Below are 26,951 nucleotides of genomic sequence, written 5' to 3'. Positions count from 1 at the left end.
TGTCACAGCTTTTCTTCCAAGGAGCAAGCATCTTTTAATTTCATGGCTGCAGTTACCATCTTCAGTGATTTTGGAAATGAAGAAAATAAAATTTGCCACTGTTTCCATTTTTTCTTCATCTATTTGCCATGACGTGATGGGACTGGATGCCATGATCTTAGTTTTATGAATGCTGAATATTAAGCCAGCTTTTTCACCCTCATCAAGAGGCTGTTTAGTTTCTCTTCAATTTCTGCCATTAGAGTGGTATCATCTGCATAGCTGAGATTGTTGATATTTCTCCCAGCAATCTTGATTCTAGCTTGTGATTCATCCAGCCCAGCATTTCACATAAGCTACTCCACATGTAAGTTAAATAAGCAGGGTGACAATAAACAGCCTTGACATACTTCTTTCCCAATTTTGAGTTAGTCCATTGGTTGTCCCATGTCCGGTTCTAACTGTTGCTTCTTGAACTGCATACAGGTTTCTCATGAGGCAGGTAAACTGAAGTTGCTCAGTTGTGTCTGACTCTTTGCGACCCCATGGACTGTAGCCCACCAGGCCCCTCCATCCATGGGATTTTCCAGGCAAGAGTACTGGAGTGGCTTGCCATTTCCTTCTAGGTGGTCTGGTATTTCCATCTCTAAGAACTTACAACAGTTTGTTGTGATCCACACAGTCAAAGGCTTTATTGTAGTCAATGAAGCAGAAGTAGATTTTTTTTTATGGAATTCTCTTGCTTTTTTTAATGTTCCAATGGATGTTGGCAATTTGATTTCTGGTTCCTCTGCCTTTTCTAAATTCAGGTTGTACATCTGGAAGTTCTCAGTTCATGTACTTTTGAAGCCTAGCTTGAAGGATTTTGAGAATTTCCTTGCTAACATGTGAAATGAGTGCAATTGTGCAGTAGTTTGAACATACTTTGGCATTGCCTTTCTTGGAAATTGGAATGAAAACTGACTTTTCCAGTCTTGTTTTCACTGCTGATTTTTTCATATTTGCTGGCATATTGAGTGCAGCAACTTTAACAGCATCATCACTTTGCATAACTCTTGTCTATTATGAAAACCAGGAAATTGATAGTGGCATGACACAATTAAGCAGATGACACATTTTATTCAGATTTATCATTTTTTGCATGTGCTTATTTTCTTTGTAGGTCTCTGTGTGTATACTGTTGTTGTTCAGTCACTCAGTCATGTCTGACTCTGCAGCCCCATGGACTGCAGCATGGCAGGTTTCCCTGTCATTCACCATCTCCTGAAACTTGCTCAAACTCATGTCCATCAAGTCGGTGATGCCACCCAACCATCTCATCCTCTGTTGTCCCTTTCTCCTCCTGCCTTCAATCTTTCCCATCATCAGGGCCTTTTCTCGTGAGATGGCTCTTCACATCAGGTGCTCAAAATATTGGAACTTCAGCTTCAGCATCAGTCCTTCCAATGACTATTCAAGATTGATTTCCCTTAGGACTGACTGGAAATTTTGTAGAACTCTGTTATGTATTCCCTTGTGGCTTCCCTTGTGGCTCAGCTGGTAAAGAATCCACCTGCAATTCAGGAGACCTGGGCTCAATCCCTGGGTTGAGAAAATCCCCTGGAGGAGGGAAAGGCTACCCACTCCAGTCTGGCCTGGAGAATTCCTTGGACTGTATAGGCCATGGGGTCACAAAGAGTTGGACACGATGGAGCGACTTCCATGTCACTGTTGTGTATAGTTCTATGGAGTTTTACTGCATTGATAGATTCATGGAAATACCATTGCAGCCAAAACAAAACTGTTCAGTCACCACAAAGAAACCTTCTGGTATTACCTGTTATGGCCACATCTTCTGCTTCTTTCCCCAATTCCTGACAAAATTACTGCTCTGCTCGGTATACTTTTGTCATTTTGAGAATGTTGTATCAATTGAATCATATAGTATCTAACCTTTTATATTGGTTTTCCTCACTCAGAATAATGCCTCTGAGGCCCATAAAAGTTGTTAAGTGTGTCATAGCTTGTTCTCTTATTACTGCAGAGTGGTATTCCACTGTAGGAAGATACCACACTTTCTTTATCCATGCACCCACTGAAAGACATTTAGGTCATTTCCAGTTTTTGATTATTACATATATAGATGCTATAAACATTTATAGACAGGTTTTTAAAGGAACTTACGTTTTCTTTTCCCTAAAATAAATGCCCAGGAGTATGATTGCTATGTCATATGATGAGCTTAGTTTAATTTTGTTTTATAGTAAACTCTAAATTATTCTCTAGAGTGTCTGTACGATTTGACATTTCTGAAAAAACAGTGGGGTGGGCAGGTGGGCATGGAAGACCCAGTTCTCCACATTCTCCTTAGGTTTTGTAACTGCTCTTTTGATTTGCTTCTTTGTTTTGTTTGGCCCTTCTAACTGACGATGATTTTAAATTACACTTAACCCCATGGCTTGTTATGTTGAGCCTGTTTTCGTGTGCTCATCAACTGTTTATATATCTTCTTTGTTCAAGTGTCACTTAAGTGTAATAGGGACAATTTTGTAATTGGATTGTTTGTTTTCTTACCATTGAATTTAGCCATGGTCATTATGTATTCTAGGTGAAAATTCCTTGCCTGATGATGTGATTTTCAAATAATTTCTTCTAGTCCATGACTTTCATTTTCTTACAGTGTCTCACAGAGCAAGAGATTTTCATTTTGATGCAGCCTAGGTTATAATTTATTTTCCTTTAGGGGCTACATTTTGGGAATCACATCTAAGAACCCTTTGTCTAAACTTGTTCACAAATATTTTCTCCTCTGTTCTCTTGTAAAGTTTTTGTAGTGTTTCACACTTAGACCTATAATCCATTTTCAGTCAATTTTAAGAAAGTGTGAAAATTGCACTGAGATTTGTTTATCTTATTTTGTCCAGTTGCTCCAGCCCCAGTGTAGTGGCTCTTGCAAGTTTCTCAAAATCAGTTGGGTCACATAAGTCTCTTCCTAGATTTTCTGCCTGTTCCTTTGTTCTATGTGCCGTGCCCTCTATCAAGTCACACTGGTTTACTTGCTGCAGCTGTAGAGTTAAGTGCTGAAACTGGGTGATGTGATTCCTCCAACTATCTTCTTTTTTTATCCCAAAGTTGTTTTCACTATTCCAGTCACTTAGTCTTCTGTTCTCAGTGTCACAAGTCATTAGGGATGTAAATTCCAACCGAATGAGACACCATGATGCGTGAACTAGAAGACTATAATCAAACAGATCCACCCACCAAGTGTTCTTGATCATGTGGAGAAGCCGAAACCCTTTGCCACATACAATGTTATTTCCACTTTAGGAAACTGGCAATTTCTTTAAGAGTTGATATATAATACGATCCAGTAATTCCATTTCTAGGTATTTATCCAAGGAAAATGGAAATATGCAGCTACATGAAGTCTTGTGTATTCATGACAGTCAAAATGTGGAAAAAAACTCAAATGTCCGTCACTTGGAGGATAGATTTAAAAAAAGAAAATGTGGCCTATCCACATAAATGGATTATTATCAAACAACAGAAAAACTGTTGCTACTAATAACATAATACAACATGGATGAGCCTAAAAACGTGCAAAGTGAAAGAAGCCAAACCCAAAGGCCACATATTGTACAATTTCATTTATATCAAATCTCCAGAAAGAGACGAATCTAAAGAGATAGCTCAAGCTCAGGTATGTAAGTCACATCTCAATAAAGCTCTTAAAATGCATCAGTAACACTCCAAGCAAATAACTATAATTAAATTTCCTTCATCAGTTCATTCAGTTCCATGAAATTAATTATTTTTCTTGATTTGGGGTCAATAGTCTGCTTTCATGAAGTACCTCTGCTGCTACTGGGACATCCTGGCTAGTTCATTCTGAAAATTCTCTAAGTAAATTATATTTAGCAAATTAAGTTAGTAAATAGATTCTACTGTGTGTTTTTTGAAGCAGCACCAAAAGTTCAGAATCCCTGGCAATTCCCTTCCACAGGGCTCCAGCAATCCTGTCTTTAAATTTTAGTTGGTAGCTGGAGTTTCACAAATTTAAAAGTTTTGGCTTATAATACACAGAAGAGCCCCAGAAAAGCATGAAAGGAGTGCAGAAATCTCTTTAGTAACAAAACTGCATAGTTCTTACCAGTTTATTATGATGAAAATCTGAGAGTGAAAGTTGCTCAGTCATGCCTGACTCTTTGTAACCCCATGAACTGTAGCTTGCCAGGCTCCTCTGTCCATGGAATTCTCTAGGCAAGGCTACTGGAGTGGCTAGTCATTCCCTTTTCTAGGGGATCTTCCCAATCCAGAGATTGTACTCATATCTCCTGCTCTGAACACAGATTCTTTACTGTCTGGGCCACCAGGGAAGCCTGGTATCAATTTATTACTTTAGTAAAGATTATAGAGGGTAAAATTATATACTTTGTACATACAATATAGAACAAGGATTTGATGAATATTTTTGATATAATAACAGCAAACCACAGAAAGTAGGCACACGAACATATCTCTAGGGCCTTTTTATAGGTGCACAATTAAAAAATTCAGAAAGCAAAAAAATGCAAACATTTCTAACACATTTGATAGTTTATTTTCAGACTCACATATTATAAAATCATGAAAATAAAATTCACTGTCCTCAAAGCTTTTACAACCTGTTAAACTTCCTCAAGTTTTTTTCCTCTGTATTTCTTGTTTTATATTCTGTAGCAAACTACTATTGCATTGGAAAAAGCTATTCTCCTTATTTTAATGGAAAACAGAAGCCCTTACATGATCCTGGATAAGAAACTGTATTTTTCAGTCACAGTCATTCTACTTAAAAACTTCAGGTCTCTGTATAAATAAAAGTTATTACCCACAACAAAATTTTCTCTACCACAGATAAAACCAGGAAGAAGATAATAGAGGACAATCTGTCACTTATATGCATTTTATCAAAGTACAAAGGTTTTATGTAGCCACATATATTCCTTTGATGACTACTTAAATAAAAATCATCAACTTGACCCACAAAGACTGTCTATAAAATATAATAAGACTTAAGTTGTGTTAATTGATCAACATGCCAGTATCCAATCATATAGCAAAATAATATAGAGAAAGTATCCTAAAATATTCATTAATTAACTCAGTTCAATATCAGTATAGGGCAGACAGTTCCTAAAGATCTTGAAATTCATAATTAATCAGACATAATAGCTAATATTAATACACTGGTAAAAATTATCATTAAATTTAGTCAAATGTAAATTATAATTTTTAATAACATTAAAAATGTATCTAGGCGTCTTATTCTGAAGACAGTGCCAGAAAAACATCTACTTCTGCTTTATTGACTACTTCAAAGCATTTGGCTGTGTGGATCACAAGAAACATGGGAAATTCTTAAAGAGAGGGGACTACCAGACCACCTTACCTACCTCCTGAGAAATCTGTATGCAGCTCAAAAAGCAACAGTTAGAACCAGACATGGAACAACAGACTGGTTCCAAATTGGGAAAGGAGTACATCAAGGCTGTAAACTGTCACCCTGCTTTTTTAACTTCTATGCAGAGTGCATCATGTGAAATGCTGGGCTGGATGAAGCACAAGCTGGAATCAAGATTAAGAAATATCTTAATTTCTTAATGAAGATAAGAATTTCTTAATTAAGAAATATCAATAACTTCAGACACACAGATGACACCACCCTTATGGCAGAAAGCAAAGAACTAAAGAGACTCTTGATGAAAGTTTAAGAGGAGAGTGAAAAAGCTGGACTAAAACTCAACATTCAAAAAATGAAGATTATGGCATCTGGTCTCATCACTTCATGGCAAATAGATAGGGAAATAAAGGAAACAGTGAGAGACTTTATTTTTGTGGGCTCCAAAATCACTGCAGATGGTGACTGCAGCCATGAAATTAAAAGACACTTGCTCCTTGGAAGAAAAGCTATGACCAACCTAGACAACGAATTGAAAAGCTGAGACATTACTTTGCCAACAAAAGGTCCGCCTAGTCAAACTACGGTTTTTCCAGTAGTCATGTATGGATGTGAGAGGTGAACTATAAAGAAAGCTGAGCTCTAAAGAATTGTTGCTTTGAACTGTGGTCCTGAAGACCCTTGAGAGTCCCTTGGACTGACTGACTCTTTGGAAAAGACCCTTATGTTGGGAAAGATTGAAGGCAAGAGGAGAAGAGGACAACAGAGGGTGAGATGGTTGGATGGCATCACTGACGCAATGGACATGAGTTTGAGCAAACTCTGGGAGTTGATGATGGACAGGGAAGCCTGCTGTACTGCAGTCCATGGGGTTGCAAAGAGTCGGACACGACTGAGCACCTGAACTGAACTGAACTGAACTGAGGAGTGATGTTATCTCATTTGATTAGTAAACCAACATAAGAAATGTAAGAAGTAATGATTAACTATTATCTTTATATGAAAGCAAACTCAACATAGTAAAATGTATTTGCTGTTTTATCATAGGCAAAGAACAAAGACCTGTTTCTTTTTCTTGTCTTTAATTTAGTATTAAACCAGTTGATTTGTGAATGCCTCAACTTAACTATGTAAATTTGGAATTTTTTTTCTTTTTTAAAAAATATTTATCTTTTTATTTGGCTGCATCGGTTCTTAGTTGTGGCACACAGGCATCACTAATCGTGCAGTGCAAGGGCTTAGTTGTCTCCTCGGCATGTGGGAACTTACCTCCCTGACCAGGGGGCGAATCCGTGTCTCCTGCCTTGGAAGACAGATTCTCAAACACTGGACCACCTGTGAAGTCCCATAACTTTGGATTTTTCAAATATTTCTGATCTAGAAACACTTTTTTAAAGGCTATAAATTTTAAAATGAGAGAAGTTCAGTTGTCTAACCCTGTAAAATTTGGGAGAATTAGATTTCTATAGGTCCTTTTTCTTTTTTGAAATTTTTAGAGTATAATTGCTTTACAATGTTGTGCTAGTTTCTTCTGTACAGCAAAGTGAATCAGCCGTTTTGTGATTTCCCCCCCGTTTAGGCCACCACAAAGCACTGACTAGAGTCCCCTGTGCCGTGTACTATGTATAAAATGGAAAAAATAATGAGGCTCTTATTTTTCTATACAAACCCATAAGAACAAAGTTCTTCTGATTCAATAGACAAAATCTGCTTTATTAATAGCTTCTAGAGTTAAGAAGATAGTTCACACTCACCCATGAGAGAAAAGGCTGTTCCTTTTGCAACCACATGGACATCAGATACACCGAGACATCAGATACACCAAGAGCCTCAGGGACACATCATAGCTACAGCGCAAAAGTAGGCATAGAAAGACAAAAATTCACCAGGCCACGGGACTTCCTGGGTGGTCCAGAGGTTAAGAATCTGCCTGCTAATGCAGGGGACGTGGGTTCGGTTCCTGGGCCAGGAAGATCCTGCATGTCACGAGGAAACTAAGCCTGTGGGCCACAACCACTGAGCTTATACTCCAGGGGCTGTTCTCTGCAAAAAGAAAAGCCCTGCAACAAGAAGCCTGTACACTCCAGTTAGAGAGTAGCCACCACTCACTGCAGCTAGAGAAAGCCTGAGCTCAGCAACATAGAGCCTGTGCACTCCAACAAAGACCAAGTATAGCCAATAAATGAATATTAAAAGATTCACCAGTTCAGATCTCAAACACATGCTGTCCTTTTAACTGAGTATATAACTCTTAATTGATTTGATCCTATAAATAAACAGATATTAAGCAATAAAACAAACTAGATTCTCTATCATCTCATGCTTGGTAGCTCAGTCAGTAAGTAATCTGCCTGCAAAACAGGAGATTGACAACACTGCAAAAGATCTGAGTTCAGTCTCTGGGTCAGGAAGAGTCCCCGGAGAAGGAAATGGCAACCCACTCCAGTATTCTTGCTTGGGAAATCCCATGGACTGAGGAGTCTTGCGGGCTACAGTCCATGGGGGTCACAAGAGCAAGACATGACATAGTGAATAAACACCAACACCACCATCCATCACATATCAGACAGACATCACCAAATGATTAGTCCATAAACATAAGCTCACAAAGTGCACTTTTAATGGTATAATTTATTGACTGTGTAAAATCAAAAGCAAAACAAAAGCATAAACATGTAAGGCAAAAAGTTTTAGCTAGTCAGTAAAGTTAAATTTCAATTGCCATTTGGGATTTTCTCAGGGAGTCTAAAATATATATGCTTGAGCTTTTACTAGCCATGAAGTTCAATTCTCCAACAATAGGTCAGGTGAAAGTGCTTGGACATTTCATAGTACCTCAAAAACTATAAAATTATCATTTTAAGGGATCAAATTATGATCTCACATAAAATTGCCTCAAATAATATCATTTTACATTTTATATAAAATATAAAATCATATAAAAATATAAAAGGAACATATAAAAATTTTATTCAATCCACTAATTAATGAGGAAACATATAAAAGATTAAAACCAGTCCAAAGAGTATTTGAGATTGATAACAAAATTTAAACATAAGATTCTTGGGTCAAATGCAAAAGAGGTCAATATAATACAAGACAAAGAACAGAAATCTTCAATTATCTGTTCCCCTGGAATGAGGTTATTTGCTTCCCTAACATACAAAATCCTGCATAAAAGAAGAAAAGCAGAGCGAGGAATTATTTTATGCCTAGACTTACTACCAAGAGATGCTTCTAAGAAAAGGTCACTTTTGAACATGTGGATCATTAAATTCATATTAAACAAATATTAAATGAGAAAGGTATTCTGTGCAAAAAAAAAAAAACCCACATGAGAAAAACTATAAATTATGAAATTCACTGTATATTTGTTCAAATGTAATAACAGAAGGAATATTAGAAGGAAGCGAGATAAGGTGGGAGAATGGGGGAAAATTAAGGGTCAAAGAGTTTGGAAAATCAGGTTGGAAATTAAGCACTTTTCTAAATGGATGCACTGAAATGGACAGAGGAGTTTTTAAGGTTTAGAGTGGCTTTAAAAGATGGCACCTAGAGACAGCAGCATCACTCAGAATGGTGAAATTGGAAATCCCAAAACTGTGCCTCCACAAAAGCAATGATTAAGCTAGCAACACTGTCAGAGCCAACTTTTTTGAAACTCAGGAATCTAATATAAATTTGTGGTAATCAGGAGGACACCAAAAGAAAGCAACTGCTGAAATTCTGTAAGACAGCATTGTGGCATCCTAGCTTTTCCATGTACTATCCCTCACTCCTCAGCTAAGGGGTGGTCATGGAGACAGTGACTGAATTCCTAGTGCAGATTTCAGATGCCACAGGTTGATAGATGGACCCTGGCCTTGAAGAACTGACGTTTTGTGATTTTACCTGTGTGAGGCCACCAGAAGGATCAGTGCAAGGACTTGCCTTCAGAACTTTCTCAGGTCATAATGGCTTCCCAGGTGGTACTGGTTGAAAATATTTAAAAATGAATACAGAAAAAGTGAAAGTCACCTAGGCAAAGGATGACAGACAAGCAGTAGACAGATAAAAAAGTCATATGGAACAGGCTACAACACTAGAGACAAGGACTCTGATGAGCTCCCAAAAGAGGACAAGAGGGTTGGATGGCATTACTGACTCAATGGACATGAGTTTGAGCAAGCTCCAGGAGATGGTGAAGGACAGGAAAGCCTGGTGTGCGGCAGTCCATGGAGCTGCAAAGAATCACACATGATTGAGCAACTGAACAACAACAACAAATATACAAGGGAATCTAGAAGACCAGATGCAAACCCAAGACAGGATGCATACTCAGAAAAGACACCAAGCTTTCACCTCTGGCCAGTAACTGAGCTCTGTACAAGCAATACGTGAAGGCTGAAACTGAGCTGTAAGTTGTCCGGCCAAATGCAGAACGAGTGTCCACACACAGCCAATTTGCGAAGCTGGGATCAGTATTTCACTTTTGGCTTGAGACATTTCCGTCAAAAACTCAATGATCTGTTAGCTAATGGATCATAAAACTTCAGTACCCATACCAGACAAAGGATACGTATTTACGACAGTTGTTCAGAAAAACCACCAAACAAGCAAACAATAACCCACACCAAGCAGCATCAGGATAGGGAAAAGCTGATTGCTAGCATCGCCATATCAGAGAAGGCAATGGCACCCCACTCCAGTACTCTTGCCTGGAAAATCCCATGGACGGAGGAGCCTGGTAGGCTCCAGTTCATGGGGTCGCTAAGAGTCGGGCACGACTGACCGACTTCACTTTTACTTTTCACTTTCATGCATTGGAGAAGCAAATGGCAACCCACTCCAGTGTTCTTGCCTGGAGAATCCCAGGGACGGGGGAGCCTAGTGGGCTGCTGTCTATGGAGTCACACAGAGTTGGACACAACGGAAGTGACTTAGCAGTAGCAGCAGCATCAGCGTCACCATATAAAGCTGAAAATGTTCACTTTTCAACCAAAAAATGCAAGGCATGGAAATAAACAATAAAGTATTACTCAATCACAGGAAAAAAATAAACGGATGGAAACTGCCCATGAGGGAGCCCAGATATTGGAATTACCAGACAAAAACTTTGAAGCAACTGTCTTTAATATGCTCAAAACTTGAAAACAGACTAGGATAATGTCTCACCAAACAGAATATCAATAAAGACATAGAAATTACAACAACAACAAATGGAAATTGTGGAACTAAAAAATACAACAAATGAAATTAGAGAGATTTAACAGGAAATGTGAATATGCAGAAGAGTCAGGAGACAGGCAAACTGAGGTCAGGTAATCTGAGGAGAACCAAGAAAAAAGGATAACAAAAAATGAACTCCCAAGAGATCTGTGGGAACCCATCAAGTTTACCAACATTCACATAATGGACTGAACCTTCTGACAAGTTTTCACAATTTTCCTTTGAGCTCATTTCTCCATCTCATAAAGGGACAGTACAGTTCACAATGACAACTGGGTCCATCACCCTGGTTGCACGTTCCCAAAGTCACTCTGGGATATTGTATCTTGTTCAGGTCATCTAAGAACATCTATCAGCAGCAATTTTTAGCCAGGTGAACACTAAACAGTAATACAAAGAACTGCACTCCTCTTTTGTCACAGGATAGCCTTGGGTTAGTATCATATCAGGACAGGGACAGGAAGCTGCTACAGCAACAAACTAACAAAGAGATATAACCCAAAATGCCTAAGAGGAAAAATATGCTCCTTCCTGCTGGTGCTAAGTCGCTTCAGTCGTGTCCGACTCTGTGCGACCCCATAGATGGCAGCCCACCAGGCTCCCCTGTCCCTGGGATTCTCCAGGCAAAAACACTGGAGTGGATTGCCATTTCCTTCTCCAATGCATGAAAGTGAAAAGTGAAAGTGAAGTCGCTCAGTTGTGCCCAACTCTTAGAGACCCCATGGACTGTAGCCTACCAGGCTCCTCCGTCCATGGGATTTTCCAGGCAAGAGCACTGGGGTGGGGAGCCATTGCTTTTAAATCTCATCTTCCTAGTGCATGAAACAGTGAAAGTCACATAGTCATACAGAACTCTTTGCAACCCCATGGACTGAAGCCCGCCAGGCTCCTCTGTCCATGGGATTCTCCAGGCAAGTTGCCATGCCTTCCTCCAGAGGATCTTCCTGACCCAGGGACTGAACCTGGGTCTCCTGTATTGCAGGCAGATTCTTTAACATTTGAGCCAACATGGAATCCCAAATGTATACTGATCTCTAAACGGTTTTCTCCCCTTGACTGAAAAAGCTTCTTCACCTATCTCCTGTTATCATCTGCTGTCTTCAAATCACTTTTTATTGTTACCTCAAACTTTAAGTCTTTCTCCAGATCAGTGGAACTTAAACTCTTCATTTTAACAGTGAATATGGAAATCCCATAGTCTAGTGATTGTCAGTTATGTATCAGACATTGTACTGTAATGATTCACGCCTCACAGCAACCATCTACAGTAGGAACCATTGTCTTCATTTTACAAGGTTAAAAAGAAAGAAAGAAAGAAAGAAACTTTCACAGATATTAAAACTTATCCAAGGTTATTCAACACATTTGGGATCTACGTCTAGGATTCTCTGATTCTAGGGTCCAAGTTGTTCCCATAAAAGCGTTGCCACCCACACTGGTTAAAGACAAAATAAAACAAAATATTATGCTAATGCCCATTCAGTTCTTAACACCAGGATGAGAAATGTTCTTGAAATTTGGTTTGCTTGAATACTTAATTAACTTATGTTACTTTTTATGACCTGAAATAGATGCTCAAAATAAAATATACTGCATATTCATAGAAGAGTGCAAAATATACAAAATCATGTGCACTATAAAAGTCTACTTCCCACTTCTCATTATTAGCCATCTACTTGACCCCATATGATGGGTGTCATCATGAGGGGTTAAAACCATCTTGTGGTCAGCATATGGCTCTCTGCAGCCAGCCCAGCACACTGGGAGATACAGGGATCCAAGGTTCCAGCACAGTGAGGAAGGCTGGGTTCACACGCCGTCTAAAGGGGTCCCAGGCTCCTTGAGTGCATTTCATTGGCCCACGGTTGCAGCAGTCACATAGTTGCTCTTTTCAAATGCTCTATAATTCACTGCACAATTGGGTTTATGACTCTTTAAAAGGTATACAAATATTTAGCAATACATTCCAGAAATGTATTTCTGTATTTTCCAAAGCACATTTATGACAACTTTGAGTTGACTGCTTCAAACAGAAAAAAAAAAAAAACATGAATATTCAACCCTGAATAATCAGGAAGAGTCAACTCAATGGAAAAGATCCTGATGCTGGGAAAGATTGAAAGCAAAAGGAGAAAGGGGTGGCAGAAGATGAGATGGTTTGATGGCATCACCAACTCGATGAACATTAATCTGAGCAAACTCCAAGAGATAATAAAGGACAGAGAAACCAGGTATACTACAGTCTATGGGGTCACAAAGAGTCGGACACCACTTAACAACTGAACAACAAAAAAACAACAGAAAAGCATGTTTATCAGCAATGTTACATTTTTTTTGGTGGAAAAATTCATTTTAAATACAATAAATGCATATTTATATATATATACATGGGCTTCCCTGGTGGCTCAGAGGTTAAAGCATCTGCCTGGAATGTGGGAGACCTGGGTTCAATCCCTGGGTCGGGAAGATCCCCTGGAGAAAGAAATGGCAACCTACTCCAGTACTATTGCCTGGAGAATCCCATGGAGGGAGGAACCTGGTGGGCTACAGTCCATGGGGTCCCAAAGAGTCGGACACAATTGAGTGACCTCACTTTCACTTTCATATATACATATTTATATATGCAAATTAACATATAGAGTGAGAGAATATTATGAGATTCAGTTCCACATAACATAACCCATGCCAGCACATCTCATCCTTAAGTCCTATTACATTATCATACAATGAAGATTATTTACTGGCACATTCTGGGAATAAGTGTTAGACTCTTCTGTATTGTTAAAGCTTTGGAAGATGTACAGCCTCGAATACACACCTTTAACTGATGCATGGGTAAACAAATTGTGGCATATTCATAGAATGGAATAATTTCAGGAATGAAAAAGACTGGAGAGATGATACTTGCTGCATCATAGATGAGTCTTTAGAATACATTCAAAGTGAAAAAAGTCAGTGTCAAAGGATCACATACTATGATTTTATTTATATTAAATATCCAGAGTAGGCAAATCCATAGAAGTAAAATAGAGCAATGCTTACCTGGGGCTGAGAGAGGGGATGCAGGGTACGAAAAGGGGGAACAGGCAGTGACTGTTAACAGGTAAAAGGTTCTTTAAGGGATGATGAGAATATTCTAAACTTAGATTGTAAGAAGGGTTGCATACTGTCTGCCTGCCTGCTATGTCATTCCAGTCATGTCCAACTCTGTGCGACCCTATGGGCTGCCATGGGTTCCTCCAGGCAAGAATACCGGAGTGGGTTGCCATACCCTCCTCCAAGGGACCTTCCTCCGACACAAGGATCAAACCCTTGTCTTCTACATCTCCTGCATTGGCATACTGTAAGTATACCTAAAACCATTAAATGGCATTTTAAATGGGTAACTTTGCATATACAAATTAGACTGCATTACAGTTCTTGACAGCACATCTTTAATAGTGGGTCTACTAAAGTAACACTCAAAATTCTCCAAGCCAGGCTTCAGCAATACGTGAACCGTGAACTCCCAGACGTTCAATCCGGTTTTAGAAAAGGCAAAGGAACCAGAGATCAAATTGCCAACATCTGCTGGATCATCGGAAAAGCAAGAGAGTTCCAGAAAAACATCTATTTCTGCTTTATTGACTATGCCAAAGCCTTTGACTGTGTGGATCACAATAAACTGGAAAATTGTGAAAGAGATGGGAATACCAGACCACCTGACCCCTCCTGAGAAATCTTTATGCAGGTCAGGAAACAACAGTTAGAACTGGACATGGAACAACAGACTTGTCCCAAATAGGTAAAGGAGTACGTCAAGGCTGTATATTGTCACCCTGCTTATTTAACGTATATGCAGAGTACATTATGAGAAACACTGGGCTGGATGAAGCACAAGCTGGAGTCAAGATTGCCGGAAGAAATATCAATAACCTCAGATATGCAGATGACACCACCCTTATGGCAGAAAGTGAAAGAGGAGAGTGAAAAAGTTGGCTTAAAGCTTAGAAAACTAAGATCATGGCATCCTGTCCCATCACTTTGTGGCAAATAGATGGGGAAACAGTGGAAACAGTGTCAGACTTTATTTTTCTGGGCTCCAGAATCACTGCAGATGGTGACTGCAGCCATGAAATTAAAAGATACTTACTCCTTGGAAGGAAAGTTATGACCAAGCTAGACAGCATATTCAAAAGCAGAGACATTACTTTACCAACAAAGGTCCATCTAGTCAAGGCTATGATTTTTCCAGTGGTCATGTATGGATGTGAGAGTTGGACTATAAAGAAAGCTGAGTGCCGAGGAATTGATGCTTTTGAACTGTGGTGTTGGAGAAGACTCTTGAGAGTCCCTTGGACTGCAAGGAGATCCAAACAGTCCTTCCTAAAGGAGGTCAGTCCTGGGTATTCATTGGAAGGACTGATGTTGAAGCTGAAACTCCAATACTTTGGCCACCTGATGCGAAGAGCTGACTCATTGGAAAAGACCCTGATGCTGGGAGGGATTGGGACCAGGAGGAGAAGGGGACGACAGAGGATGAGATGGTTGGATGGCATCACTAACTCAATGGGCATGGGTTTGGGTGGACTCCGGAGTTGGTGATGGACAAGGAGGCCTGGCGTGCTGCAGTTCATGGGGTCACAAAGAGCTGGACACGACTGAGCAACTGAATTGAACTGAACATGATCATCTCTGTTAGATCAATTCTTCTTTCCATCTAGATTTGCTAGTGGACCACACACAGCACATGCTTTCCATCTATGGAGTTTAAAGTTCTCTCTCCTGTTTGTCATTATCAACATTACTACCATTGTCCCTAGAAAAAGAATATATTTGATTAACCCAGCAATATCAAAATGATTTCAATTTTATCCAGTCTTTCCAATAATCAAAATCAAGGTGAAATAACTTCACCCATTACACTCAGTCTGTATCTTTGTCAGGACTCTTTAATCATTTGCATATTCAGTATTCCCTAATATTTTCTGGGCTTTCCTCCTCTAGGATGCTCATCTTATTATGTACATGTTTATCTGTACTTGATATAAGTGAGGAGGAGGCTATTTCTTGCACTCACCTCATTTCCTCAGAAAAGAGAATTGTCTTATAGTAGAAAAAGATAACTTGGGGACAATCCAGACTTCCTCTTAGTGTTGCCAGTTTGTCTGTTCATTGGGACGATATCATGTTTGCACCTTTTTCATCATATTCATAACTTCATATGTACTCCAACATTTCATGTTGATTTGGGCCAAGAGGTTGCTTTTCATCTGGAGAAGTAAGGCTTTCACAGTTTCTAAGACCATGTTGTGGTGGTTTTAAGGCAAGAAATCACTTACAGGAACCATTCCTCACTGGGTATATCCATAAACCTTCCCTCCAAGTTTAATCCAATTACTTCTACAGTAGAAGTTACTTCCTATTATCTGAAGTCCAGTGCCAAGTATAATTAGTTCATTATAGTCTAATAGGAATACCATGTGTGATTGTTTTTACTGTCCTCCAGAGGTTACTTCCAGGTTTATTTGATAATTTATCTTACCATCACAGATTTGCTTTTCTATTTTTTTTTTATTCTGCTTCATTTATGAACTACATGTGGGTTATATATATTCCATTTTATTTCACCTTGTCCAGCCATGCTAAGTCACTTCAGTCATGTCCGACTCTGTGCGACCCCATAGACAGCAGCCCACCAGGCTCCTCCATCCATGGGACCCTCCAGGCGAGAGTAGTGGAGTGGCTTGCCCTTTCCTTCTCCGATGCATGAAAGGAAAAGTGAAATTGAAGTCACTCAGTTGTGTCTGACTCTTCGCGACCCCATGGACTGCAGCCCACCAGGCTCCTCCATCCATGGGATTTTCCAGGAGATCGTACTGGAGTGGATTGCCATATCAATTTCTTTTTCCAGCGCCTTGATGGCATTCTATCTTCATGCCATATTCCTTTTGAATGAAGACTTAATTGTTTCATATGATGTATTCCTCTGGTTGTCCACATCTTTAAGGTCCTACTAACAACCTGGGAGTTTGATTTTTCATACCTTCTACATCATTGAACAATTTAATTAACTTTATCCTCACTTTCAATTGCATACCCACCGAACCCCAAGCCTTTACTTGTGACTCACTTCCTCCTTTCCTGGCTTAAATATTTGTTTCTTTAATTTTTTGACACTGCAGTGTAATAACTGGTTTTCTTAAGGGGATCAAGGTCTATTTCTGTTCTCACACAATCAGTCAGATCACTAAAAATTTGTTTTTGCACTACCTGATGTTTGAGAAGAATCTACTAACTTTGCCCAGCTCTGTACATCCCTCCCTACATTTTAGCTTTTATTTATAGACTCTCTGCCTCCTAAAGAACACTGTAATTAGTGATACATAGTCCTCTGTCTGATCCTTATGCTACAGGATCACTGAGGTCCATCTATTTGGCCAAGCAGTATCTATGTAGGTTTTTATATCATTCCATATGTCATTTAGGCCAATGCCTAATTTTGAAAATCTCTCTCCTGGTGGCAGGATCCCTCCTGCGGGGAGAAAAATGAGAAAGTCAGAGTAGTGTGCCCACAGGTTTCTGATGATCTCTGGCCATTGCTATTATACACCATTTTATTTTGTATGTAAGCAAAATGGTTTGGGTGACCTTGATAATAGGTGCCATTAATAGTTTGGGCCCAATTATCTGTTGTCTTATGCAATTTCTCCTACTTTCAGGTAAAATCTCAACAAGTTGTTTTTGGATGCATGGCCAAAACATTTTGGTGTATGTGTGTGTTTCAAAGTTTGTACTATGAACAAATATATATTTGAAATCTGACTTCTAATTATCTCTAAATACATAGATCCACTCTCTTATAGTGACTTTTTAAGGTAAATATACCATCCATTCTTCTAGATTAGTGGTATCCAAAGATTCTTAGCCAGATGTGTAAGACTCATTTATGGTCTGTCTTAATTAAGTCTATAGGAGTCTGTTTTCCTGGAGTTTTTGTTGAACTCCTACAGCATTGGAAGTCTAGTTTTTTGGGTTTTTTGTTGTTGCTTTTACTAGTCCTGGAATCCCTGACTGGTACAATTATATCCATTCAGATATTCTATCTGACTTTGCTTGATCAGCATATTTATTCAGTATATGGTAGACTTTTGGCAAGTTGACTTGGACTTTCAGGAATTTCATTGTTTCCTGAAATCCGTTAGGTAATATCTTTTCTGCCATCTCTTTTGTCTTTACAAAATCTGTTTTTAATGGGGTTAATTAGCTAAAAGTTTGAACTCATGGTAAAAATGTGTCTTCTGGTGGCAAGATTTCTCTTATAGGGAGGAAAGTGGGAAAATCAGATCAGTATGCCCACTGGTTTCTGGCCATCATTATTTTACACCATTCTATTTTGTACATAACAAAAATATTTTGGATGGCTTTAATAATAGGCATCATTAATATTTTAGTCTCAGTCATAATTATTAGTTGAAATCTTTGAATTCATGGCAAAATATATTACCACTTTTTTTTCCTCAAGGCGTTGTTCCTGGTGAGTAGTTTTCTGTCGACAGTTTGTCCTGCACTTTTGTTATCTTTGTATTGGGGTTTTGGCATGCGTTTTGCTTGTCTGTTGCTTTGGATCATCATAATACTGATCTTATATCCTCAATTGTTTTGAGGTAAAATTCATACAACATAAAATTACCCATTTTGAGGTGTATGAGTCCATGGTATTAGTACACTCACAAAGTTGGACAACTGAACCTTTTTCTGATTCCAGAACATCTTCATCACCCTCCAAGGAGACCTCATGCCCAGTCAATGCCCATCAACATATAAAAGGACTAATATATAAAAGGACCACACATTTTCCAGTAAAGACAGAAAAAGGAGTAAAGTGCTGACACATGACACCATGGATGCACTTCTTGACTCTTTTTTGATCATTATTCACAGAGAATGTGAGGGCTTCCAGGATCCAGCATTTGCAGAGTCTGCGTGGAAGATAGTGGCTGCATGGGAGGAACTCTTGGGAGCCCATAAGGATGGCTCTGCGTGTAAACCCCATCCTTCTCGCAGCCCACAGCACCAAGCCTAAGGGGAGAGGCTCTCTCTGTAGCCAGCCACCCTGTTTCCTAGAAGGACAGGACTCTGAACTTTGTCCTGTTCTGAGTTCCCACTGCCCTGCTTGAACCTCAGTCCACTTGCCAGTCTATCCTCATAGGTTGTGTTTCAAGATTATGGATGTTTCTGGATTATGGATGTTTCCTAGTACTGTTGAAGATGGAGTTTGAATTCCTCATTCTCATTCTTCTTGGTTTTGAATGATGTTCAACAGGCCAAAATGGCAGCACCATTTTTCTTCAGCCATTTTTCTGAGAATAACTGCCTAGTGTTTAAAAAGCACTTTCATATGAATAATCACCTTCTGTCCTGATGACACCTCTGTGAGGTTTTGATATTACCTCCATGGTTATAAATCACCCAGCATCAATGAGGCAGCAACTTGATTGGAACCAGGTTTTTCTGTTTTCCAAAGGTTCCCTTTTGATATTTTGTAACGCGATTTGTGACGCTTGGAAAAAAGTAACCAAGATATCTGAGCATAAATTCTGGATATGTCAAAAGAAAATGATTGGGTTTTTGTGCAAATCTGATGAAATAACGTATGGCAGATTTTCAACAGCATACATTCAATTAATGTTGAATTTGTTTGCATTAAATGAACTGAACAAATTATGTATATGAAATGGTATTGTCTTTACTGGAAAACGTGTCTTTTCCAAACGATTGTGTCAGAGATCATCTTAAAGCCTAGTTAGCACTCCACACCTCACCTGGTCTGATGAATACAGAAGAGAATCGCATTAAGAGTCGTACCGGAGGTGTGGTGTCTGTGTGCTGATCTGCAGTAGTGCTAAAGGCTGAGAGGGTCTGGCAAGCTATTATCTATAGACTGGGTAACAACAGAGTCCTTCTATATAACACAGAGAACTGTACTCAATATCCCATGATAAACCATAGTGAAAAGTAATATGAAAAAGAATGTATATTTATGTATCACTGAATCATTTTGTTGTACAGCAGAAATTAACACAACAGTTGTAAACCAACTATACTTCAATAAAAAATAATTTCTTAAAAGGCTAAGAGCATCTGAAGCCAGACTACATGGAGTAACCCAAGCCCACCACTCATTAGCTAGGTCACTTCTGGCTGAGAAAGCCTGTTTTCTCTTTGGGAATCAAGGATAGTAATAGACTTAACTTTTAGGTCATTAGGAGTTTTAATAAGATCTGAAATGTAAAGTATTTATACCACACCCAACATATGGTAGCTACTTGATTAATATCAATATCTTCTATTTGTATTTCTGTGATTCCACATTCATAGGACAAGCAAGTCAGCTTTCTATATAGGAGAGAAGGTTCTGTCTGATTAGGAGACCCCTGTACCTGGGAAGGGATAACTCCCATCTCCTGGTCTCATTTAACAGATGGGCCTCTGGTTTATAAACCAGACTCTTGGTACTTGCTCAGCATCTGTTTTTCTTCCTGCATGTGATCAACTCTGGGTGTCTTTAAAATGTAAACTGCTGAAACTGCAAAGCTGAGAACCAGAATCCAGATCACGGGGCTGCTATAAATGGCAGAGCCTCGGAAGACAGCTGGCCTCCTCGGGTGACACTTGAACTCTTCACATAACCCAAATTCTGTTGGAAGGAATTTGTGTAGAAAGCACGTTATGCACAACAATTTGACCCTCAGCCTGTGCTCTCCGACCTAAGCTCCCCTGAAAGGACTGAGGCTTTCTCTCTTTGCCTCAACTCCTGCTACTTCTTGAAGACCATAACAGCTCTCCAGTTACTCAGAGGAAGTGCTTTACATTTGAAAGTCATTCTGGGAAGCCAGATGAGTTCATTTCTAAGCTAATTTTTTTTTCCCTTAAGAATGCTTATCAACTGAAATTTGGGAACGGATCTGAATTGCTACTCATCACATTAAAACAAAACATAATGTAGAATTTTCCCATTCAAAAAAAAAAGTTGGTTATCCCTCTATTACTTCTGCTAAAGTAGACAAATAGACCATACAAATTTGAATTATGAAACCTGAAAGCTGATGACAACATGTGGTAATGTGGATCATGCAAGGGAGAGAAAATACGCTTTACTTGGCAACACATGTGTAACTGTTACCATTGTCCATGTATAAGGGGATGAAGACCCCTGCACTTAAATTAGCTGTGTAGACGTGAGAGTCAGGCCAGAAGATTTGTGAGAGGCAAAGGGGCCAAGAACAACTGTGAATAAAGAGGCTGAGTGTTTTAAATAAACTCTGTGCTCTACTGGACTTATTCCACTGTTAAAACCCATTCTGCCACAGTAATGCAAGACAATAAAAACTAAGGAAAAGAAATAGAAAACACTTGGAAATGAAGAACCTTATTATTATAATGTTTTGACTGTTTTTCTCAAGCCACAAGCACCCACCTTTAAGGATATCACTCCTACACTTTTATGTTCACCATGCACACACATGAATTTATTTCAAACATTACAAACACCAAGACATGTTTGCCATCGACACTAGAGCATCTTCTCTCGTCTTCAAGCAGGAGCCCTTTCATCTACTTCTTCCCTATTTCTGAATCTTAATTCTACCTTCATTTACATTTCTTTGTAAATTTTGTAAATTACATTTCTCCTTGCTTTGAAGGAGACTTCCTGCTTGTCTCAGGGACTTAAACTTCCAGCTCAGGCCCAAAGACTCTGGATGATCATTTATTTCTGGATCAATCTCCAGAATCTCCCCATAAGAACTCTACCTCCTGCCACCTTGTGGGAACAATCAGAGTGCCAGATACCCAGGAGCCCCCAAATCTACCTCTTCACCCAAGAGTTCTGACAAACACCACTTTAATAAACTAGATTTTACATACACAGTCACACACACACACACACGCAAAAATCAACAGGATAAAATGAAACACTGACCTTGCAAATGGATTTAAGGAAAGTAGGAGAACACAGGTCTGTTCTCTAATGCCACATAAGACTTACATAGAAAGTATGGAACATGTCCCAAGGTGACATCTGATATTACCCCAACAAACCTCTATCTGCTCAGAGGCCCAAGACTTTTTCAGAGCCATCCTCTTGGCACAGTGTTCAACCCATGGGGTTTAGAAATTTCCCTTTGTCTACATGTAAGTGACTTGCAAGCACCCCCATGAGTAACCCCTATCCCCAGCTCCTTAGGTTTTGACTTGGCCTTCTATCAGCAGATACACACTTCGCTGTAGACTACCATTCAAAAAACCAACAAGTTGCCTATTTTTATAAGCAGAGAGTTCATGGAATGACTATTCATGTCTGTCTTGTCCACGGCTGCTTCTCCACTACACAGGCAGAGATGAGTAGTTGCGACAGATACTGTAAACCTGAAAATCTAAAATGTGTGCTCTCCGGGCTCAGCACTAAGAAAAAGTGCTGACTTACTCTTCAGATCAGGAGCTGTCCCCTTCCAGAAAATGCTGGTATTTATTGCTCTTTGTATGACTTTCTTTGTTATCAATGCTTTTTCAGTAGCATATGATTTTTCTCAGAAATTGATGGAGGCAGGTAATGAATCTATTAGTGAGTTTCCCCAGAATGAGAATTATCCCTAATAAAAGTGATTCTTCATGTGAAAATATTAAACATAACACATTTTATAATTCAATTACAGAGTTTCCCACAAGAACCATAACTTGTTGCACATATCACATCATGTAGCCGAATCAATTTCATATTTTAAACACTTTTCTTGTTAATGTGACTTTTTTTCTGAGTTGTTATAAAATGGCAAAGGAAATGAGTAATATGAAGACTTCTATAGCCTAGTCCTTTCCCTGGGAACCAGAGTTACTCCACAAGGGATCCACCCTACATGGTGACCCAGGCTGTGCTGCACAGAGTGGACTGTGCACAGACTACAACTGTAGAGTCCTGTCTAGAGTGGTGCAGTGCCCAATATACACAACTACGCATGGTGGACCCACAGATCTCTGAGCCAAATTCAGAAAATGATTGAGATCAATGAGGACAGGATTGTCAAATAAGACTCAAACTGCACTCTTTCCCAGCATCAATGTCATTCATAATTTCAAGGGGACAGACAAGTAACCAGGAGGCAAGTGAAGCAGAAATCAGTCTGAGACTGTCACCACAAGTCTCTAAATCTCTTCTCATCAGGTTGGACACACTTGGCCCATTTAACATGCATTGGCTCTAAATAATGTAAGTGGCTCCATTCTTAGGCCAAAGAGAGACATCTCAGTCATGAAACATTTTCAATTTATGCTTAATTTATTTGTAGCTAACTATCTAGCTTACATGGCCTCTTTCAGGCTGCTATGCCTTAAACATCCATAGTCCCAGGTGTGTTTATCCTGATCCATGCTAAACAGCCAAACACATCCCATCGATGAAGACTCACCTCCACCTAGCAGACACTATACTGCATTCACTAATATAGCAGTTACAGGGATGTGTCCCCGGGTCATCTTCCTTTCACTTCTGAAGCAGTTCCATCACCTCTTACTTCCCAGAAGATTTCCCTGAGGCAGCAGAGTGAAGGAAGCTTGGGGAGAACACTTGAATTCTCCTCCAGGATAAGCCAAAGCTAAGGGCTAGAGTGTTTAGAAGGTCAGCATCAATTTGAACAGGAACATAGGCTGAATACAAAGTGAGGATGCTCCAAATCATGCAGGATCCCAGGGAAGTTCTCCAGGTGAATGTCACCTAGGAGGAAAGAACACATCTCCTGGGGAGAAGCAGGAGGTTGTGGTCGAGGATGCTTCAGGTCAGATCAGATCAGTCGCTCAGTCATGTCCGACTCCTTGCGACCCCATGAATCGCAGCACACCAGGCCTCCCTGTCCATCACCAACTCCTGGAGTTCACTGAGACTCACGTCCATCGAGTCCGTGATGCCATCCAGCCATCTCATCCTCTGTTGTCCCCTTCTCCTCCTGCCCCAAATCCCTCCCAGCATCAGAGTCTTTTCCAATGAGTCAACTCTTCGCATGAGGTGGCCAAAGTACTGGAGTTTCAGCTTTTTTTTTTTTTTAATTTTATTTTATTTTTAAATTTTACATAATTGTATTAGTTTTGCCAAATATCAAAATGAATCCGCCACAGGTATACATGGAGTTTCAGCTTTAGCATCATTCCTTCCAAAGAAATCCCAGGGCTGATCTCCTTCAGAATGGATTGGTTGGATCTCCTTGCAGTTCAAGGGACTCTCAAGAGTCTTCTCCAACACCACAGTTCAAAAGCATTAATTCTTCGGCACTCAGCCTTCTTCACAGTCCAACTCTCACATCCATACATGACCACAGGAAAAACCATAGCCTTGACTAGACGAACATTTGTTGACAAAGTAATGTCTCTGCATTTGAATATGCTATCTAGGTTGGTCATACCTTTCCTTCCAAGGAGTAAGGGTCTTTTAATTTTATGGCTGCAGTCACCATCTTAGGACTCTGGAATTGGAAAGATTTTTCTTCAATTAGAGCACTATGCTCTATCTTTGCCAACACAAAGAATCTGTGAATAAGTTGCCTCACTTCTCTGAGGCACAGTCCCCGCACCAATGGAGGTGAGCTTACATTTGAGGAGTAAACCGCTTGTGAGGATCAGCAATGTAAAGTACTGCCTTGTGGTCCCTGGGGCTGCCTCCACCATGCTCAAGCTTCCAAACCAAATGGTTACACCTAAGTCATCAGAAAAGTCATCAGACACTTGAAAATAGGCAAAATAAATTTCTGGGTATTCTTCAGTGCTTGGCTGGAGTTGCCTTACTAATAATGGGCTACTTTATGATTTCATAAGGGCAGAAGCTGGAGAAGGGAATGGCTATCCGCTCCTGTATGCTTGTCTGGAGAATTCCATGGACAGAGGATAGTCAATGGGGTCACAAAGTCAGACATGACTAAGGGCTTCCCACTTTAGCTGGTGCTAAAGAACTCGCCTGCCAAGGTAGGAGTCATAAGAGACACAGGTTCAATCCCTGGGTCAAAGACTATCCCCTGGAGGAGGGCATGGAAACATACTCTAGTGTTCTTGCCTGTAGAATCCCATGGATTGAGGAGCCTCGCAGGCTACAGCCCATGGGGTTGCAAAGAGTTGGACATGACTAAAGCAATTTAGCATGCATGCAAGCAAGGGAAGAGAATAACTTGCAGGTTTTTATCCACTGCAGTTGCAAATAATTTCTCTCCAATGGAACACGTATGACCCTAAGTAGTGGCTTATAGCCACAAATTAACTTGTGTTGCATTTATCCAGTCATCAACTATATTGCCTTTATATATCTTGATTCTCAAATGCTATCTGAACTGGTATTTACCTCATCCATACTCCCCTCGTTAATTCATGAGTTGAGCAAAATCTCTGACAGTTGCTTATTTTACTTTAGCATGAAAGTCACATATTATCTTTTTGAACATCACAAAGTGACAAAATAGACTTGAAGGTTTGGAGCAGGATTCAAAGATGACTCTGTCCTACACATCATGTGGAAATTCAGGTTGAGAGAAAATATTTTATTCATTTAGGGTGTGAGGCGCAAGATTTTGAGCAATGGAGGATGACTCTAACCCTTGAAGTCTCCTCATCACCTCCTGCCCTCTTTCCAAGAGGGAGGTGTGGCATTCACCTGCTTCGAGGGGTCCCTCCATGGGCAGAAGAGATTCGCTCTGTTCTAAGGCTCTGAGGTCAACCTTGTCTTTCACCTTTTTGTTTGCCATGCTTTGCCACAGATGCATTTAGCTTCATCCTCAGAATACTCAGATCCTACACACCAAGACTGGGATATGGACATAGAATAAATTGATACTGTGTATAAATAGATAACTAATGAGAACCTACTGTAATTGCTCAGGGAATTCTACTCGATGCTCTGTGGTGACCTAAATGGGAAGGAAATCCAAATCAGAGGGGATATATGTAGACATATAGCTGATTCACTTTTATGCATATCAGAGACTAACACAATATCACAAAACAACTATACTCCCATAAAATTTAAGTTTTTAAAAAGGAAGGTCAAATAGTCTCTTATCTTGTTCTTGGTATTTTAAGTCACAAGATCACCAGCTAGGTAAAACAAGTTTTCCATGCCATCTAGGATTAAACCACTGGAATTTGGGGCAAAGCAGAGTTCATTTTATAAACATGGCCTTATATTCACATGTCTTTCTAATGCACCACACAAGTGGCCATTGGGAAGACAAAGTCGCCATATCTGAGATTTCAGCAATTGGACCAATGCCATTTCCTCAGTGGTGTTTGGGATGAATGCCATATAATTCCTTCTTCTGAGAGATTTGTCCATATTTTGTTTGAGTAGCTTCAGAGTTACCTTTCTGTTAGCATTTTCCCTTACATTCTACCCTTAGGATTCTCCTCATTTATCCCTCAAGGTTTCTGGTCCATCCCATTGGACATGACTTTCACTTGGTTTATCCATAAGTTACAAGGCTTGTATCTGTTAAATGGGCTGGCTTGCTATAGAAAGTCTATGGCTGTGAGAAATAGGAAGATTGGATGCAGTCTAGGAAGGGGAATTCAAGGTGATGCATTGGATATGAAAACTGCTACTTTTGTCACTCCGGAATGACAAAATTAAGAACAACCTTTTCTTATCACTCTTAATCAGAGATATATAAGATAGTTGTTGGAGCTTGGGAAAGTCTGCTATTTCCATTATATTGTGAAATCTTAACTACTAAAACAAATTACAAAGAAAGGGAAAGAAGCATATATATGACTGAAACTTGTCAGAAATCCTTAAAATCAGTCTTTGGAGGCCTTTCTTCCTTTGACTGAGTGGTACTCTAGCATTTCCATACTCAACTTCCTGAGGAGCTTCCAGTGAAGAAGCTCTAAGGCGCTCTAAGTAAAGTCCCAAGACCACGGTTGCACCCATAACCATTCAACAGGCTTGCAATGGGGTGGAGGTGGGGAGGTGGGGAGGTGGGTCAGTATCTATAGTATCAGTATCCTCTAAACTTCCAAATTCTCCAGTGGCTCTGCTTTAAGGTGTTTTCCCTATGTCTGCCTGTTAAAAGTAAACTAAATAATGTATCCGTTATGGCCAAAATAAACGATGAGGCTTATTTTGTAAAACAGGCATATGTGATTTTGAACGTCATGCCTCTATATTATGTTTCCTGATTTTAAGTTAAATATGATACTAACTGCCTTGTTAGAGTTACTCAGTTAAAGCAGGATCGCCTTTTGGCAGTTTCAGTCCGGAAGTAAGAATATCTGAAAGGAACTTAGTGTTTGTTCAGCCCCTCTTTGAACTTGGGAGTGGCCTTCTATCAGCCAGTAG

This window comes from Bubalus kerabau, chromosome 8 (assembly GCF_029407905.1).
Source record: "Bubalus kerabau isolate K-KA32 ecotype Philippines breed swamp buffalo chromosome 8, PCC_UOA_SB_1v2, whole genome shotgun sequence".
Lineage (NCBI taxonomy): Eukaryota > Metazoa > Chordata > Mammalia > Artiodactyla > Bovidae > Bubalus > Bubalus kerabau.
Note: the sequence above shows the minus strand (reverse complement) of the source record.